Genomic DNA, 17,261 nt, shown 5'->3' with positions numbered 1-17,261 from the left:
AGAGAAAAAAATAAAATAAAAATGAGAACGGACGCAGAGCGGCCGGCAGACATGTTGGAGTCCCTCAGGTCCGCCGACGCGACCGATCGCTTGACCGCATTCTGGCATCGTGACTCCACATCAGTCAAGGAGACACACACACACACACGCGTGTGCGCGCAGGGCTTGTGTGTGCGCGTGTGTGTCAACAGTCAGAAGAAGAAGAAGTTGCCTGGCCTCCGAGCTTGATAACGAGCCTCTTAAAGCTCGCAGGCTAATCAAGCTCAAAGAGACGAGGGGGGAAGAAAAGAAGATAGATAGCGAAGGAGAAGCCTCTTTCTCTTCTTTCCTCCACTTTTTCAATTCCCTCCTTATCTCCCCCTCGCTCGGCGGGGGGACCCTAATGGCCGTTCAAAGGGGGGTGGTGGGGGGGGGTTGCCCCTCCCCGCATTGCACGACATACCAGAACTGCCATACAAAATGCACATTGAGTCACCAAAATGTTTTTCGGGATGAGCTCATCATGAACGCATTCAATGCCAGAGACGTTTTTTTTTTTTTTTTTTTAAATAATCCAGGCATTTAATCCCAGATACGTCTTCGTATATTTCTAATTGGTTTATTTTTTCACATGGCAGGGCAAAGAAGGGAATGAAAATATCTGGCACTGAACGAGTCGAGTCGTTTGGGCATTTCTGACGGAAATGCTCAAATTTGCTCTTTATCAACTCATCCCAAAAGAACGGCGTTCGAACTTGATGAAACCATGAGAAAAAGTGTCTTGTCAACAACCAAAAGAATCCAGGTTGAGGAGCTTTTCGAGACAAATTCATTGAGTATCGGTATTGTTGCGACGACGGACGGGAGCGCCGGCGCACGAGAAAGAAGAGAAAAGGGAGAATCGTTCATGTTGGACGTGAAGAGCAAATGAAATAAACAGCAAGAAGTGGCTCTTCTTTCTGTGGCAGGCTTCCTCATTTGAACACTTTAGTGGCAAAAAAAATAAAATCATCTCCAAGTTTGGCGCATGTTTAACATGCATGTTTAAGTCTTCATTCATCCAGAATTTTGTTTTCTCATATATTTAGATTTTTCCCTTCTTTTTTGCAAAGAAAAAATGATTGGACCATGACTCTTGAAAAAGAAAATGACGATTTTCAATAAAATGTAATTTCTTTTCACTTGAGATGTTCTGTTGTGGGCTAAGATCACTTTCTCTCTAAAAAGAATTGAGAAAAAAAAGGGGGAAAACCAGCATCTATCTCTCGTAAGATCCCAACGTGAATGTGAAAACGATGGCGTAGTGGTTGTGACGTTACGAACGCTGTTGAAGTTTCGCGCGGGCTCAACCTCACCTCATCACTCTCGTCGCCTCTCATCGTTTTTTTTTTCCCATGACTTTTCTTTTTTGGACTTTTCTTGTCTCATCTGCTCCTCCTGTCATGTGCTCATCGCCGGTCACCTCCTCAAAGTCTCCATCCACTTTTCCCACATCCACTTGGACTTGCCTTGTCAGCCTGAAGTGGGGAAAAAAAAGATTGCTTTAACCTCTTTGGGGAAATTAATTTATATACTGTACATATACTGTATGTGGGCGTCACGGTGATAGACTTGGTTAGCACGTCCGCCTCAGTGTGTAGAGTTGCAGGGTTTGATCCCGGCTTCGGTTTTCCTGTGTGGAGCTTGTATGTTCTCCCCGTGCCTGCGTGGGTTTTCTCCGGGTACTGCGCTTTCCTCTCGCATTCCAAAAACATGCATAGCAAGTTAATGGAAGTCTCGAAATTGTCCCTCAGTGCGATTGTGAGCGCGGATGGTTGTTCGTCTGTGTGTGCCCTGCGATTGGCTGGCAACCGGTTCAGAGTATTGCCCGATGTCAACTGGATTAGGAGTGTTGCATTAACCTGCCATGCATGGTTTTTGGAATGTGGGAGGAGTACCTGGAGAAAACCCACACAGGCATCAAGAGAACATGCAAACTGCACACAGAAAGGCCAGAGCAAGAATTGAGCTTTGCACCTCATGATACACAGCCAAAGTATGTATATGAGTATTTATAAAAGTTAACTGTAAAGGGTCAAATACAGGATTTAGACACACACACACACACCCTTCTTGATTGCTAATGTCAGCCCTGCAATGAGATAAGCCTGAGCCAGGCTGTCATGTCTGTCACTCTTCAAGCACGCACACACGCAGACACACACACACACATACACACACACATACACACACCCACGTGCACACACATTATTGGAGGGGAATGGCCTCACTTGCACCAATAAGGCTGGAAATGACTCATCTGGCGCTTGTACAAACACTTAATTCTAATTGGCTCGCTCCAATGTCACATGGCGTTTGCTAAGTTTTGCAGGAAGTAACGTGATGACGTGATCGCCACAAATTCTTTCGCTCAGTTCACGAAAAAAAGGTGTCGAGACAAGTGAAAAACAAAACCGGTCATGGTGGATGGCGGCTGTACAAAACAGGATGGACCCGTGCGTCGCTGGGGATGGTGTCCTACAAGGTGCCACTCTAGGTCCACGACTCTTTACCTTTGAGGTGCCCCCAGTACAGACATTGACAAAATTCAAAATGAAGTTAAGATTTGTTGTTATGCAGGTGAAAAAAAATGGTACACCCTTGGAGAAACAAGATCCTAACAAGTGGAAGTCGATGCAGGGAAGGACACGCGCGTTGATTGATTTTTCCTGGCATAAAACTGATCCCATGTCAGTGTGCATGCATTTTCCCGAGCTGACGCATTTTTTGTGTCCGGGCGTCATGGTCACGTGCCGCCCGTTCCTCATAAATGTCGGCCCCCGTGCACTGGCCGGCGTGAAGTCGGCCAGAGTTGTCACGTTTTTCACCTTCGGCGTGCAAAAGTAAATGTTTAAGCCGCCTGCCGTAAACACGCCTCAATCATCGCACCGACGCGCACCTTCGTGAAAGTAAAATCCAACAGATACACACACATGCAAAAGTGTGCACACCACCTCACATCTATTTGGGGATGTGTTCCACATTCAAAGTTATGTTGAATGAGAGTCGGCACACAACTGCCGCCATCTGCAATGCCTCTGATTAACCCCAAATAAAGTTCAGCTGTTCAAGTAGCTTTTACAAGGCGGTCAGTGGTGTGGATCTTTGAGTGTGAGTTGTGCAAACAACAACTAAGAAATTGGGAAAAAAGGTATCATCTTAAAAAAATCTATTCAATTGAAAAAGATTTTTAAAAAGGGTTTTATGAAAAAAAAATGTTAATTTTTTTAGGAAATCAGTCGAAATGCAAAGAGAAAATAATTGTTTTTTTCAAGAAAATTAAATTGAATGAAAATACTTATTTTTAGAACATAGTTGTAGTTTTCCATGAAAAAAAGTTATAATTTTTTTCTGTGTCGTATTTGCTGAAAAGTTGAAATCTTTAAAGACGTCAACAAAATGAAGTCTTGCATTCTGACGTGGGGGAGGATTTTTTTTTTTGTTTTCCAACCAAAAGCAATGAAAACAAATCACATGAAAATAAAATGACACATGGTTATCTTATCAAAATTCTCATTAGTCGGTCCACCATGTTCAAAATAGCGGAAGTGCATGCGCGCGTGGGAAATGCTATCTTCTCCTTTTCATAACCAAAACAAAATGTCCAAACTGAACAAAATTAGCCATCAAAAAATTCCTCCACTTGTCTATCTAGAAGGCAAACAAATCATTAAGGAATTTCGTGTCCACGTTCCGTCCGCTGAAAGTTAACACAAACCAGATGAGACAAAATAAAAATCAAGACGGGAAGTGTCCTTTGCAAAAAAAGAAATAATCCCAATTTGAAGAGAGCAGATAAACCACCCTGAAAGTGTGTGATGTAGTCGCCCTCTTGTGGCTTGCAAAATAATCACGGAATTAGCGATATTGAACTTTTTCAAATCCACATTTGTTCAGCACAGTTCAGTTGTATTTAACTTTTCAGTATGCAACATTTGCATTTCATTTTTTCAAAGTCTTTGTTTTCAAACATACAGCAGGTCCCGTGTTTTTTTTTTATTCACCTCATGCACAGTGCATTTTAATAGAATGATTATTTGAGTGCAGGTTTTTTTTTTTTCCTTTCAAGACAGTATTTAAGCAAGTTCAAACTGGGCATCATCTAACATAATTGGACGCACTGACATCTTTTCAAAGCGAAATTTGAATAGATTTTTTGTTGGGGGTCCGGAAAAACTGTCATCTTTGTAGTTCTTCATCCACTTTTCGCACACTTTTATTTAATTTCGCGGTGGTAACCCTCCCCCATCCACCACCACCAAATAAATAGCCACCCCACCGCCCAATACGCCCCATCCCTCTCTCAGTATCTCTCAGTTTCGAGGAAGCTGCCGGGCTTCTTGGCTGGAGCCACAGTTCTGCTCCATCCATCATCCTTATCACAGGGTGGGGGGGGGGGGGGGGGGGGTCATCGCTGTGGTGGGGGGGTTAAGGCAAGGGGGCACTCTGGATGAATGGACAGACAGACAGACGGATGGATGGACGGAGGAGAGGATGTGGGGGAAAGTGGGGAGAAAATTGGTGCGGCCAAACTGAGGAATGGTGTAATGACGCAGGGATGCGATTGGGGTGTGCGTTTAAGAGGGTTCTGGGTTGGGGAAGGGGGTGGTGATAAGCACTGATACAAACAATAACAACAGACACATCAAAGCCCCCCATTTAGATTTGGGCTTGCAAGGGGTTAGCGCGCCAGACCAGGTTGGAACTTTTTTTTTTACAACACTTTCAAATAAACAAGCCAGAGAGTCGGAATGTATGAGATAAAAACAAGGGGAAAAAAAAGTTTATGGTCTGATGTTTGGGAGTTGCCTCGCACGCTCCGACGAGCGTTAAAGACACGACACACTTTCACTCCTCGTAGCGGGGTTATTTATGAAGCCTTTAAATGACTGAAAATGCAGCGTCTAATGAGGCCATTTTCAAAAAAACAACAACCAAAACGGCCAATGAATATCATTCAACCAAAATATTGCAAGTGTAAGTAAGATTTCCACCACAAAAATAATTGATATCAAAATAATTTAAATACAAAAACAATCATTAAAACCAACTCATGTTCCATTAAAAAAATTTATGGAAATTCTTCAAGACAATCCAGCAAAAATAGTACAATGAAAGCAAAAAATCTATACCACACTTATTGAAATAATTAACATCCCTAAAATTAAATAACAGATAAATAGACAAATAAATTGAGAATTAAAACTATTGCAACTTCCCAAAAACCAAAAAAAATGCAGACATTAAAATTCTGAAAAAAAATAACATCCTATCAAAGTATCAATCTAATAATAATCATAAAAATGTAATAAAATAATTCAACAGAAATTGCAACTTCAATTCCACAAAAATCCTAATAAAAAGTAACCACACAAAAACATGCAAAATCAATCCAAGCACTAAAAATAAACGCTGCACTGTCTGAAGTCATGCTACAGCTACTGCGAAAACTTTGTGCCATCTGCCTGGCAGTAAAACTCACTTTTGTTATAACTTCACGTCCTCAAATAAACATTGAGGATTTTAGCGCGGGGCCGACAGTTTTACAAGCATCTGAAGTGATGCTAATGCTAACGCAACGCTAGCACTAGTACAACGTGTTTGTTTTAAAACATGATGTAGCGGAATAAACATTTATCATCTTCGTGTGCGACAATGTTTTTACAAGCACAGCGCACTCGCTAACGGCACTGTTCAGATTTGTGTGCAGGCGTTTTAAGCAACAAATAAATAAATGAATTCAATTAACATTTTTAAAAAAAATCAAATGTATTTTTTTGCAAACATGGCAACACCAAATCAACCAATCAAGAAGTCGATATTCATGTTCGATCGATGGAGAGTGGGGAGTGCTCACTTTTCACACTAACACCGTTAGCATTGGTGCTAATGCTTACACACAGCAATCAAAAGGACTCAAATTTGGTGATTCTGTGTTACCATAGTAACAACAGAGTGACTAGTCTCATCTTGATGCCCCCCAGAGCCGTATGATAAGGGCGCACTTAGCCGAGGCTAACGTCGCTAACGAGCCCCGGCCTGCCCGCCCTGGGCAAAACAGATGCGGCCGCATCATTGTCGCCAGACTCCACCTCGCCCCCTACCCCCACCCCCAACCCCAAAAATAAATAAATAAAAACACCCGAGTGATCAGTCAAGATGAGGATGGACGGCCCCTGAAACGTAATAAAAGCGTCCCTGTGATGCGGCGTAGTCGCATTATCTTCATTAGCCGGCAGCGCCGTGATAACATTAAAGGAAAAGCTTCCTTTTGTGCCACGCGCGTCTGCTCTAAACCACGCTAACTGCTCCTGGCAAGAGACACAGCTGGACGGAAAAATCGAATTTCAGAAAGATAACAAATGAGAGACCTTCGCCAAGGCCTGAAACATTTGAAGCTAGTCGCTTGATAGCTAAAAGAGTGGCTAAAAGAGCCCAAGTGTCTTCATCATTCCAGATAACAGATTCTACGTGAATCAAAAGTTCATAACCCGTCTGAACAGGCTCACTGTGATTTGGATTCGGATCGGATCTAAATTCAAATGAGTTTGAATTTGCGTTATATCCAACACATAAGCTTCCGGATGTGAGGTTGTTTTATTTTGTTGTTCATTTAATGATTTTTTTTTAAAACTTGGATCTATATATTCATTGACCAGTAAAAATTTTTTCAGTTTTTGTATATTCATATTTTTATTCAGTATAATTATTTTCCTTTGTGCTGTCCAACAAAGAGTATTATGGTACAAATAGATTTTTTTGGTTAATGTCCAGCAAGCAGGATTTTTTTTCCATTACACCCCCCAAAAAACAAGTGTTCACAGCCACCACGGTGTGGCCACGTGATACGGGCGCTTTGCTAATTGGAAGCGTCTGGCGTTGCGTGTTCGGCCGTGGCCTCGCCCGCTCCTGTCTACACGTACACGGGAGATTCCGCCGCGGGGGGCTCGCTACATCATGACGGTCACGCCGCCGCTCTTCCGCTGATCTATCGGCCACCTCGGACCATGGGAAAAGGGAGGGCCGAGAGCGCGCTAAAAACACGGACGCGAGACAAACTTCAGTTTGTCAAGGAGGATTTCTGAAATGGTTTTAGCGCTGCTGATGTCATGTCTGACCGGGAGATAAAATGAAGACGTTGCAACATTATGTTCGCGCTTGACATCTGGTGTGCATTTGCTTGGATTTACAGAAAGCAAAACAATCCTACTGGAAATAATGGTAATCAATTAGCATGTGCAACGCTGCATTTGTTCAACACATTTTTTTTTTTTTTTTTTTAATCTCCAAGTGTCCCTCTCAAGCAAATGATGAGTGAGGCGTTGGTCGGCATCACGACCAAAGGGTGGAGCTCGGGCATTTCGACCACTTGGTAAATCTATTGCAGAATATAGCTTACTTTTTGACCATCCTACGGACAATTTTTCCTCTAATACTTTTTGCGGTGTTTCAGATACTCCATGTTCACTCCCGTGCAGACTACAAATCCACCACTCGCTAATTTAACCGTATTGTGACATCACAATGCGGTAACCATACGAAGCACATGTTCACACGAGTATCCGGATTAAGGGAGGGAGGGCGGGTATTAAGGCCTTGGCGGCGGTCCCGAACGCGAGAGGCGGCGGTACCAGCGGCAAATAGTGACGTGGCCCATAAATCCCTCGCCGAAAGAAGAAGAGAAGCTAGCGTCCAGATGTGAAGGGGCGCAAGTGAAGGCGGCGGGACAGATTTATGGTTCCCCCTTTCCTTAATGAGCTAACATCCTTTTTGCTCATAAGACGTTTCAAGAAGAACAAACTCACCTCGCTGCTTCTTCCGCATGCTTAAAATAAGCTTATTTTGCCAGGCCGGGACTCCCCCAGGGAGGATGTCGGATTTTGACGATTTTTCTTCTTCTTGACGTCAGCCGAGCAGCAGCTGCCGGGGAAAAGAAAAAAAAAAAGGAGTGGAATACTTGAATGGCAACATAAACACGGCAAAGTGATATACAATAGCTCGCTCTTGAAAAATGATGAGGAAAGCACTCTTGGCGAGAAAGCGGTGGCGAAAATGCTTGAAAATGCAAACAGACTAGCTTAAACCCGAAAAAGAGCTACTTCCTGGTTTGGGGAAATGATTCTGTCAAACATCAAAAAATTCAACAATACATCCCTGATTTATATCGAGATTGATTAAAAAAAAAAAAAGTTTCACTTTCTCACTATTCTGAAAGATCCTCCCTCCTTAGAATTGTTTTGATACGTCATTTGCCCTCTCTGGCATTCTTTACATGCTTATTTAATTTCATGGACTTTGTATTTAATGAGCCCGCGCGTTATCCAGCAGCTAAGGTTATCGCTTTTAAAGCCATCGTTATTCCGCCAAAACCTCCTGAGGGGCGATCAGTATAAAAGCCCACGGCCTGCGCTTATTTTGGAGGGTCTGAAGATGTGGGCGGCCATTTATGAGCTGTTAACATGACTGAAAGAAGCTTTTTAAAGGCACAGGAGGTAACAGAGGATTTGTGTGGCAGGCCCTCACCTGGAACACAGGCCGCTTTTAAATGGCCGCCGGACCCACCCCGAAGAGCACCGGCCGACCAGCCGGCGGGGTCACCGACAACTCCCCCCCAGCTCATTAGAACCCGCCTCAGCACTTTTGGGATGGCAGCATTTTATGAATGGGCACCAGAAGAGGGTGGTGGGGCTTGGGGGAAGGTAACTTCGAAGGTGGTTTTGGGGGGGGGGGGGCAGCAGCTAATTGACAAATCCATAAAGGATTACATTTACAGGTGTTGCCCCGAGGCGAACTGGCACCAAGGGGGCGGGGTGAGGGGCACTGCAACACCTCAGCGTCAAAATTTAGGCTGGACATTTTAAAACCCCAACGATTCCAGGAGAACCGGAATGTTAGCCCCAGTTCTACTCGTTTCTCGATGCCCCACCCTAAAACTGACAAAGCTGAACGGCACCAGATTTGCATCTCTCTGTTCACATGTTGGAAACATGGCTCGGTCCCGCCTCTCCACCTTCGGAACCCCGTTGTTAGCGGACCGACGTTGAGGACCGCGAAAGGCAGCGTATTTGCATGGTTGGTGCGCTGGCTGCTTTAAAATGTTTCAAATTCCCCCCCCCCCCCTTTGAAGGTCGGCGGGTCATTGGCAGCATTCTCCCGTTGACATGAACCCCCAAGAATGGGATTGTTTCATGAATGGGCACCTGTAGGAGGAGTCGTGGATTGTGGGGGGTAGCCAGCAGCCCCAACCTCCGCCGCCCTTGCGGTGCCTGATAGCGACAGGAGTCAAAATTTAATTTCCGCGGTCGTAATTTAATCGCTAGGGTCAAGCCTGAACGATGCGATCTACAAGCGCGGGGCCGTCATTAATCGCAGGTAAGGCGGAGAGGAGGGGGCGCGGAGGTCTGCCCGATGACAAGTTTCCCCACCTTATCCCAGCTGCTCCGAGCTGCCAGCTGATTTAGGACCCCCCCCCCCCACCGTCCCGGTATGTAAACCATGTGCTGCAGGAATGTATAAGCAAGCCGTAAAAATCGGATTCGCCAGCAAAGACGGACAAGACGGATTATGCCGTAAAACAAAAACAAGGCGCTCGACGGGTCTAGGTTGTTTTGGGGGAGGGGGGGGGTAGCTCACATGATGTGGGGGGTGAGGGGGATGTGGGCGGGGTGCTTGTCTGTTGAAAAAAAAAAAGTGGATTACTAGTTGGATAATGTACGACCCTCGCGAGGGAGCTGAGGAACGTCGGCCGGCTCGCGTTCACGTTGCCTTACGCCATCGAGGGACGTTTCGCAAACCAGAATATTTTCATTTATTTATTGTTAAAAAATAAAAAATAAAAAAAAAGATACATTCGGTATTGATGCTGAAATAAGTCTGCATGCTTTTGACGTCTTGGCAAATGTGACTTGAAAGGCAACTTTTGTGTGGAGCAAAGGATGTGGTTTGTGCGCCGAAGGTCCATTTATCTTGTTCGTCTCCTCAAGCGAGACTTTGCGGCTCGCATGAAAGCAGGCCATCGCTCAAACGTCCACAAAAGCGCGCACACGCACACACACACACAAAAACGCAAACGGCCGATTGTGGATGAAAGCAGACAGTTGGCTGCGATACCCGCGGGATGAAGCGGACGCAGGGAGCCAGCCCACACGCTCTTGCCGCTCAAATTTGGCCGATGGGTTTTTGATTTGAACAAAGCGAGAGCGCCAAACGTTGATGTATCAAACGAAGCCCCCGCCATGATGTCATACGGATGCTGCGTGTCATAATCGCACTGATAATCAGATCAAGACGGACAATGTCCGAGCCCATAATCTCCTTTTAATCGTTTAAAGGCTCCCAAAATGTTCGTGTCATTGTTCGACGGCGCTCGCCGCAATGGGAGAATAATTTAGGCAGAAGACGTTTTGGAAAAGGGGGACCGCTCATTTTGGAAGTTGTTCTTATGTTGGCAAGAAAACGAAGATACGCCATCAGAGAATTTGTTTGGTCCAGCTCAACTGACAAACATCCTTTTTGCGGAGTCGTCCAATTCACTTACTTTATGCTTCGCTCAGTACGGCTAAGATGGTTTTAGTAACACGGTTGCGTCGATGCTGAGAGCACAAAGTCTATTATTTAAAATATGTCCATGATTAAAATCGACACGGTCGACCTGTCAACAAAATCGTACAAAACACATTTTTACATACAGTATATGTATATACATATATACAGTATATATATTTATACTGTATATACATGCATGTATATACTGTATATATATGTAAACTGGATATATAAAAATGGAAAGATATTTGGATTGCATGCTTTCATAGAGCGACTGTTTTAAACGCTTGTCCATATCTTCCATATTCACGTCATTTTGTGTGAAGTTTGCGGATGATGAACGACACCCCCCCGCTGACGTCGTTCACCTGCGCATCACGGCCGGAAGGAATGCGTCCGAGTCCTTTCATGGAATGCCAACCTCCGCTTATTGGGAGCTGGCTTTTAATTCATGGGACTGAAGGCGACAGGAAACGCGACTCCCTCGTGTGCCAAAAGGGCCAAATCACCGCTTGCCCCGCTGCATCGAGTCGACGCTAGGCAGCGTTATGTGTTCGGATGACGGCTCAACGGCGGGGGAATAGATCAGAATTGTGTGAAAATCGGATGCCGAAAAGTCGCTTGGATTCTTGACCATGCATCTAATGCACCACTGAGGTCATCGTGTGTTACAGAAGGCCTGCCATAAAAATTAAAAAAGCCCAAGGGGCAAAAAGGGGAATGGGGGGGGGGGGTGGTAAGAGAAGAGGAGGAAGAGGAGGAGGAGGAAGAAAGGCGGCAACACAGGAGGCGTCTGTTTTTCCTCAGTGGACAAACGGCCCAGCGGAGTCGACACGCAAAAGCCGGCGGAATGAAAAAATGGTGCGCAGGGTAGCGGCATCGCGCCTCCGATCGGCTCCCGGAAGCCTTCGCGCACACGCTTTTTTTTTTTTTGTGGACTCCACCCCAAGAGGACAGACGGATTGATGCGCTCTAAAAATAGTTGGCTCAAAAAGAACCGAATTTGCGTCAAAAATGGATGGATCCAATGTTTTGAATGTTGTGGGTTGTTTTGCACTAAGCAACGCCAAATTAATAAATCAATAAATAAAATATCGCCCTAAAAATCACATCATTTTGTACAAAACAACACCAAAAACGGAAAATTGGCTCAATCTGACTCAAGTCGTCGGTCAACCTCTGTTGGACCCAACATTGGGTTATTCTGGACCCGAGTGTTTTTTACAGTGCGGTGCTGCTGCGATCACATTCAAATCTGATTGTATTGATCACTCTTGTAAGGTCGCCTTTTACACCTGCCGTAGAGTGCGTGGCACACACGAACAGCAGTTGGGTTTAAAAGAGGGGGAAAAGTTGGCTTGAATGAAGAATCCACAAAACAAGGCAATTTTGTGGGACAGAATAAGCCACCGTCTGGAGGTGTTTCATGCAAAGCAACCTCCTCTTTTGGGATTTTGTCGTGGATTTCTCATAGAGTTTCGTCCATCGCTTAAGGATCCAAATTGGGTTATTTTTAACCCCGCTGTTCTTAGAATGAAACTGCAAGGTCAAAAGTAAGCCAGCACTGGGTCCCAAAGGGGCGGAGCCCACGCTGGGTTATTTATAACCAGCGCATTGCTTTGAGGATTTGACCCAGCATGTTGGATCAAGTCTTTGACCCAACAAGGGGGGAAAATGACCATGACGTTTGTTTAAAAAAAAAAAAAAAAAAAAGACCCTCGTACAACAATTTGCACACACACCTGACGCAATTCGGCCTTTTTGCGAGGGTACGGTCGCCACTTCCAGTTGCTGGTGATGTGCGCTTGGGCGGCGTTCTCCCACCCGCTTTCTTTTAGCGGCGCCGCTTCGCAAACACTCCAGAGCAGTCGATCCGTTTCCCGGCCAGATGGGAAAACGTACCCGAACGCGGAGTCATCCGCGTGGATGGCGTTTGATGATGTCATCGCTGTCAGGCAGAGACTGGGGGAGGCTTTTCGGGAGATGGCGGGGGGGCTTGGGGTCCCAGGGAGTCCGCTGGCACCAGCGGGGCTTAGCGCAGATTGACCCCCGGTCTCTCATCTCTCCTTTCCCACATGAATGGCTGACCTGGGCAGCCACAAAGCACTCACGCTCAGATTTATGTGGACGGCGGCGGACTGGCCAAACACCGCCGGGCCCCATCTCAGGTGTAATTTCAAGAAGTCACTCTTATCTTTACAAGTATTTTAACCTAAAAATCCACGCTAATTTATACACAACCTTATCAGCGCTACGTTGCTTCCCACGCTACGATTACATCTGCTCGGGAAAAGTGCATCGACTTTCACTCGCCACGGCCTCCCCTCCCCCCCTCCCCACCCTTTTTTGGACAGGGGGGGGGGGGGGGGTAAACAAAGTAGTTCAGGAAGATAAAATGCTGTGATTTACTATGGTTGATGTTAATATGGAAAAACATGAGATGAAAAAAGTTTTAGAAGGGAAAATTGGTCTGTTGTAGTTTGGAGAAAAACAAGACTCACAAAAATTTGGAGACGCGTGCTTGAATTCAACAGCAGGTACACCCATTTATAATGTCGACTTTTCACTCAAATAACGACTTACTTGATTCTGTTGCGATTAGTAGACAAGCAAAAAAATGTGGTGGATTTCAGAGAAAACCACCAAAACACAGCGACACTCGAAAATTTGTCAGCTTTTTAAAATGTTCATCTAAAACAAAGTTTTCTTTAAACTTCAATACACCCCCCCAAAAAAAAAAAATTAGGTACGTTCTTAAGACTAATTAAAATAATGAAAACTAAAATAATTGTTGTCTACAGGTAGGGGGTGGGGGTGCAGAGATGACATTTTCACTCGACACCACCAAGTTTGACTTGCATATCATCACTTTTTGCATTGCTTAGTTTGATCCCAAAAAAATGTTTTTTGGCCCAACCCCCAAACCTCAATCTATTTGGAGATAAGGGATTTTCAGAGGACAGTGACTCCTCTCGCTATGCGAAATCACAAGGACGCTTTTGGATGGACTTCCTTTTTCACATCTTTCCGCAAGTTAAAAACAGCAAAGGTGCGAAAATCAACACGCTGGCACGCCGGCGACGGCGTCTTTCAGCTGATACCGCAAAGGTCATCGTGCCAACCGTGCCCCCCGGTAAGCATCCAATCAGAGGCGGCGTTGGTCCTGATAAGCATCCAATCGGAGTCGCAGAGCCTGTCGCGGCATTCCGCGGGGGGCCGAACCGACGCTATCACGGCAGCTGCGAGGCTATTTTTAGACGGCGAGAGATAGGGCCGAGTTTTAGCTGAGGCCGGGACCACGCAAAGCTGGGGAAGCAGTCAGGACACGTTAACAAAACGGCAATTTGAAAACCGCTTTGGGTTCTTTTGATTCCAGGTTCCTTTTTCTGATGAAATATTCCGCAAAGACATTTTATTGTACACATTTTTTTTTTTAACTGAAAATGCAAACAGTAGAACCAATAGTATTCTTGATATTGTGGTTGATTGTAACAAAAGGCTGTGATGCCAACATCACATTTATTTATTTTTAGCTCTTTCCAATAAAATCCATGTTTCTTGATTCCAAAACGCTATAACTGTTTTAATTTCTTAAATCCACATTATGTACAGCATCGAACAACAGCAAACATTGTCCTGTCTTGAAACGTTTTCAGCGGAGCAATTTCATTTTTTGAATAGGTTGAAAGCTAAACTGATGGGGCGGGGCGGGGGTGGGGGGGGGGGTGATCTACTATAATGTAAGTTTGAGAACATTGATTGTGCAGACCTCCACAAGTTCAAATGAGTAGCCAAATGAAAAACAAATAGAGAAATAAATAAAGAAATGCAAATGACCTTCCAGGTAACACTAATGGCCCAGTGGCACATCTGTGACCCATTCGTGGGCTTTAATGAGTCTGGCCGGCGACGTGTGCAGTGTATGAATGAACAAGCGGGACCACTTTAACTAGCCGCCGCCGCCATTAGGGGCCATTATCTTTGTCCAAAGCACAAATGACCTCCAGAGTGTTGCTGCATTTCTTCCTGATTGGATAAATGGCCTTTAGGAAAAGCCACATCCGACTTTTACGCGGGCAACGACCTATTTGGGTTATCTCGCCGTAGCGCTGAACGCAAGAAGAATGAGAAGTAAAGCCCCCGAAGATTTCAACAACTTCTCGCTTGCCAAAAAGTAACATCGTATTTGTAGCCGAGAAGAGCAAATCTTTACGGCTACGCTGACGGTACATTAAAAGACATCAGATGATGATGTCATGGTAAATTCCAAGAATACTTTCACTTTTTTTTTTTTTTTTGCTTACAACTGAGTGGAGACAAAAGTAAAGTGTAATATCATATAACCCGAGCCAACTATAAAAGTAAATCCCTGCACCTGAAATAATTTGAAGTGAAATGAATCTTGGAAGTAAACTGAACCTCAAAACCCCAATGGAGCATTGCGAGGAGTTCTTCTGTGGAGGAAGAACAAGAAGGAATTGTTTGCCATCTTTCATGTTGCTCAGTGACACCAGTATTAAAAGGCTGAACGGTCAAAAATTTCCAAGGTGCTTCCGATTTGAAAATTGACCCCGATAAGTCAGCTTTTTGGCGTATGGCTTTTTTGTAGGTCTACTAATATAGAGGTAAAGATGTGGGACACAAAATCCCAGGGCGCAAGTGACCTTGAAATGGCCAAAATGGCTCACAAATGGGAGCCGTCCTACAGATTTGCGACAATAATGGCTTCTTGAGACTTTTTTGTGGGTCTGCTCACAGTAGACATGGCTACCAAATTCCATGGTGCAAAGCGAAACCAACTTTGGAGGCGGAATTTTCCCCAAAAGATTCTGTGGCAGACATGCCCGCCAAAGTTCGCCAATTTTGAGAATGGGAAAGCCCTCAGACAGGCGACAAAGCAATTTCAAGGGGGCCTTTCACCCTGGCCTGCCTTAAAAGCAATATTTGTGAGTGTTTGCAAGTGGCGCTCCTGCAGTGTGTGGCAAAAATGCTTTTAGAGACGGCGGGTCCCTGATGCGTCTCCAGCGGGAGGTTTGCTCGGGGTCAAGCCTTTACGCCGGTGTTTTGACTGTCAGCCCGGCTGCAATCCTCACGGGCTCGTCTGACACAGAGCAGCCACCCCCTGTTAAAGCCCGACGGCTGTGAAATCATTAGAGCCTCGGCCGGCCCGCCTGCCCGGTGGTCCGCCGGACCGCGGGCACGCATGACGCTCAAGAGCAGAACGTGCTACAAAAGCACAATCGACACTTATCTATATGGCCACGTTTGCTGCATTTCAAACATTCCACGCGTTTGCCTGACCTTTTTTTTCCGTTCTTGATTCTCCCTTCCTATTTATATTTAATTATATACTTTTTGTCTTCTATTTTCTCCCTTTCATAATTTTGCTGCTGTAAATTGGGAATTTCACCATTGTGAGACAAATAAAGGTTTTCTTATCCTCTTAGCTTATAAAGCATTCAATTGTGTCGTAGCAATAATCATTTTGCTTAGTCGCAGAAAATAGCGGACTATTGAGGTGTACATGAGCAAAAGGTTGGTAAATATGAAATACATGAAGGTCCTGGAGGTGCTGAACTTCTTTTCTGATTTTTGTCTGAGCTTTGACAGATTTTTTTTTTTTTTTAGCTAAATGATTCCATATTTTTACTATGGGGATTTAAGTATAACTTAAAAAAAAACAACGGACGGATGTTAAAACTTGAGTTATTTAATTTCAAGTGAAAAAAGAAGTTATTTTGGAGTGAAAAATTGCGGAATCATTTTCAGATTCTTTTTTTTTTTAAATTCTGTTGATTGTGTGTACGTTGGTATTTTTTGTATGGTGGACTTGAGAAGATTCGACAGTTTAAAAGTTATGTCAGTTTTTACTAAACTGACGTACACGCCATGTATAAATAATACACGTTGACATTTTAATTGGTGGAGTGTCAGAATCCTTTTTTTTCTCCAATCCTATCTAACCTAACAAATTTATTTTCTAGATTTATCATGTATTTATTTTTTAATGGAAGTGAACTCCCCAAAAAATTTTACAGATTTTTGAGGCAAAATGCTGCACACTACTTCACTGCAGAGGTGCTCAACCTGCACTAATTTGCCATCTAAATAAGAAAATTAAAGCACCCTTCCCACCACCACAAATAATACATGAATTGAATTCAAGTAAAATTTATGAGATGCTGACCTCAGGTGTATATTTGAAAATAAGTAGGGCAGAAAGAGACACGACCATAAAATTCCTGCTAATAACCATAAATAAAGGAAAAAAACCAAAAGCCGAGAAGTTGCTTACAGAGTGTCACGATGTGTCTTTTCCTTTTCTCCATCTCCTCAGTGTCACCTTCCTGCGGCATTCCAGACGTCGGACTCTTATCTTTATTGGCTGCGGACGGGCAGAATTACAGAGGGCGAGTCCTGCAGGATCAGAGAAATGTCCTTATCAAGGGCCTGCCGTATGAAATATGTACATAGCGATACAAATATACGCCTAAGAAGAGATGATCGGTGATAGCCAGAGTCAAGCGGGCCGGGAGGGGAGGTGAGGTGAGAGCTAACGCGGAGTGGAATGGCCGCCGTAAAAGTAAACGGCGCGCTAAAGCTGGCAGATCAGCAGCAGTTCAAAAAGCGCTAAGTTTCTCTTGAGAACAGCTTGAGAGCAGTCAATCATGTCGCTGTCCAAGAGAAGACATACATGC

General features: G+C 44.5%; 1 long non-coding RNA gene across 1 annotated transcript; it reads right to left on the bottom strand.

Moving 5' to 3' along the window:
• Positions 1 to 488: 488 nt before the first annotated feature.
• Positions 489 to 16,984, bottom strand: LOC147194153 (uncharacterized). Its single transcript, XR_015103068.1, has 4 exons — positions 16,859 to 16,984; positions 12,306 to 12,651; positions 7,824 to 7,938; positions 489 to 1,496 (listed from the first exon to the last, which is right to left on the bottom strand). It is a non-coding gene; the product is annotated as an uncharacterized LOC147194153 (long non-coding RNA).
• Positions 16,985 to 17,261: the final 277 nt, after the last annotated feature.

This window comes from Hippocampus guttulatus, chromosome 15 (genome assembly GCF_054856545.1).
Source record: "Hippocampus guttulatus isolate MCC_2025c chromosome 15, RoL_Hgut_1.0, whole genome shotgun sequence".
NCBI classification, from domain to species: domain Eukaryota; kingdom Metazoa; phylum Chordata; class Actinopteri; order Syngnathiformes; family Syngnathidae; genus Hippocampus; species Hippocampus guttulatus.
This window is presented reverse-complemented; position numbering and strand designations above follow the sequence as displayed.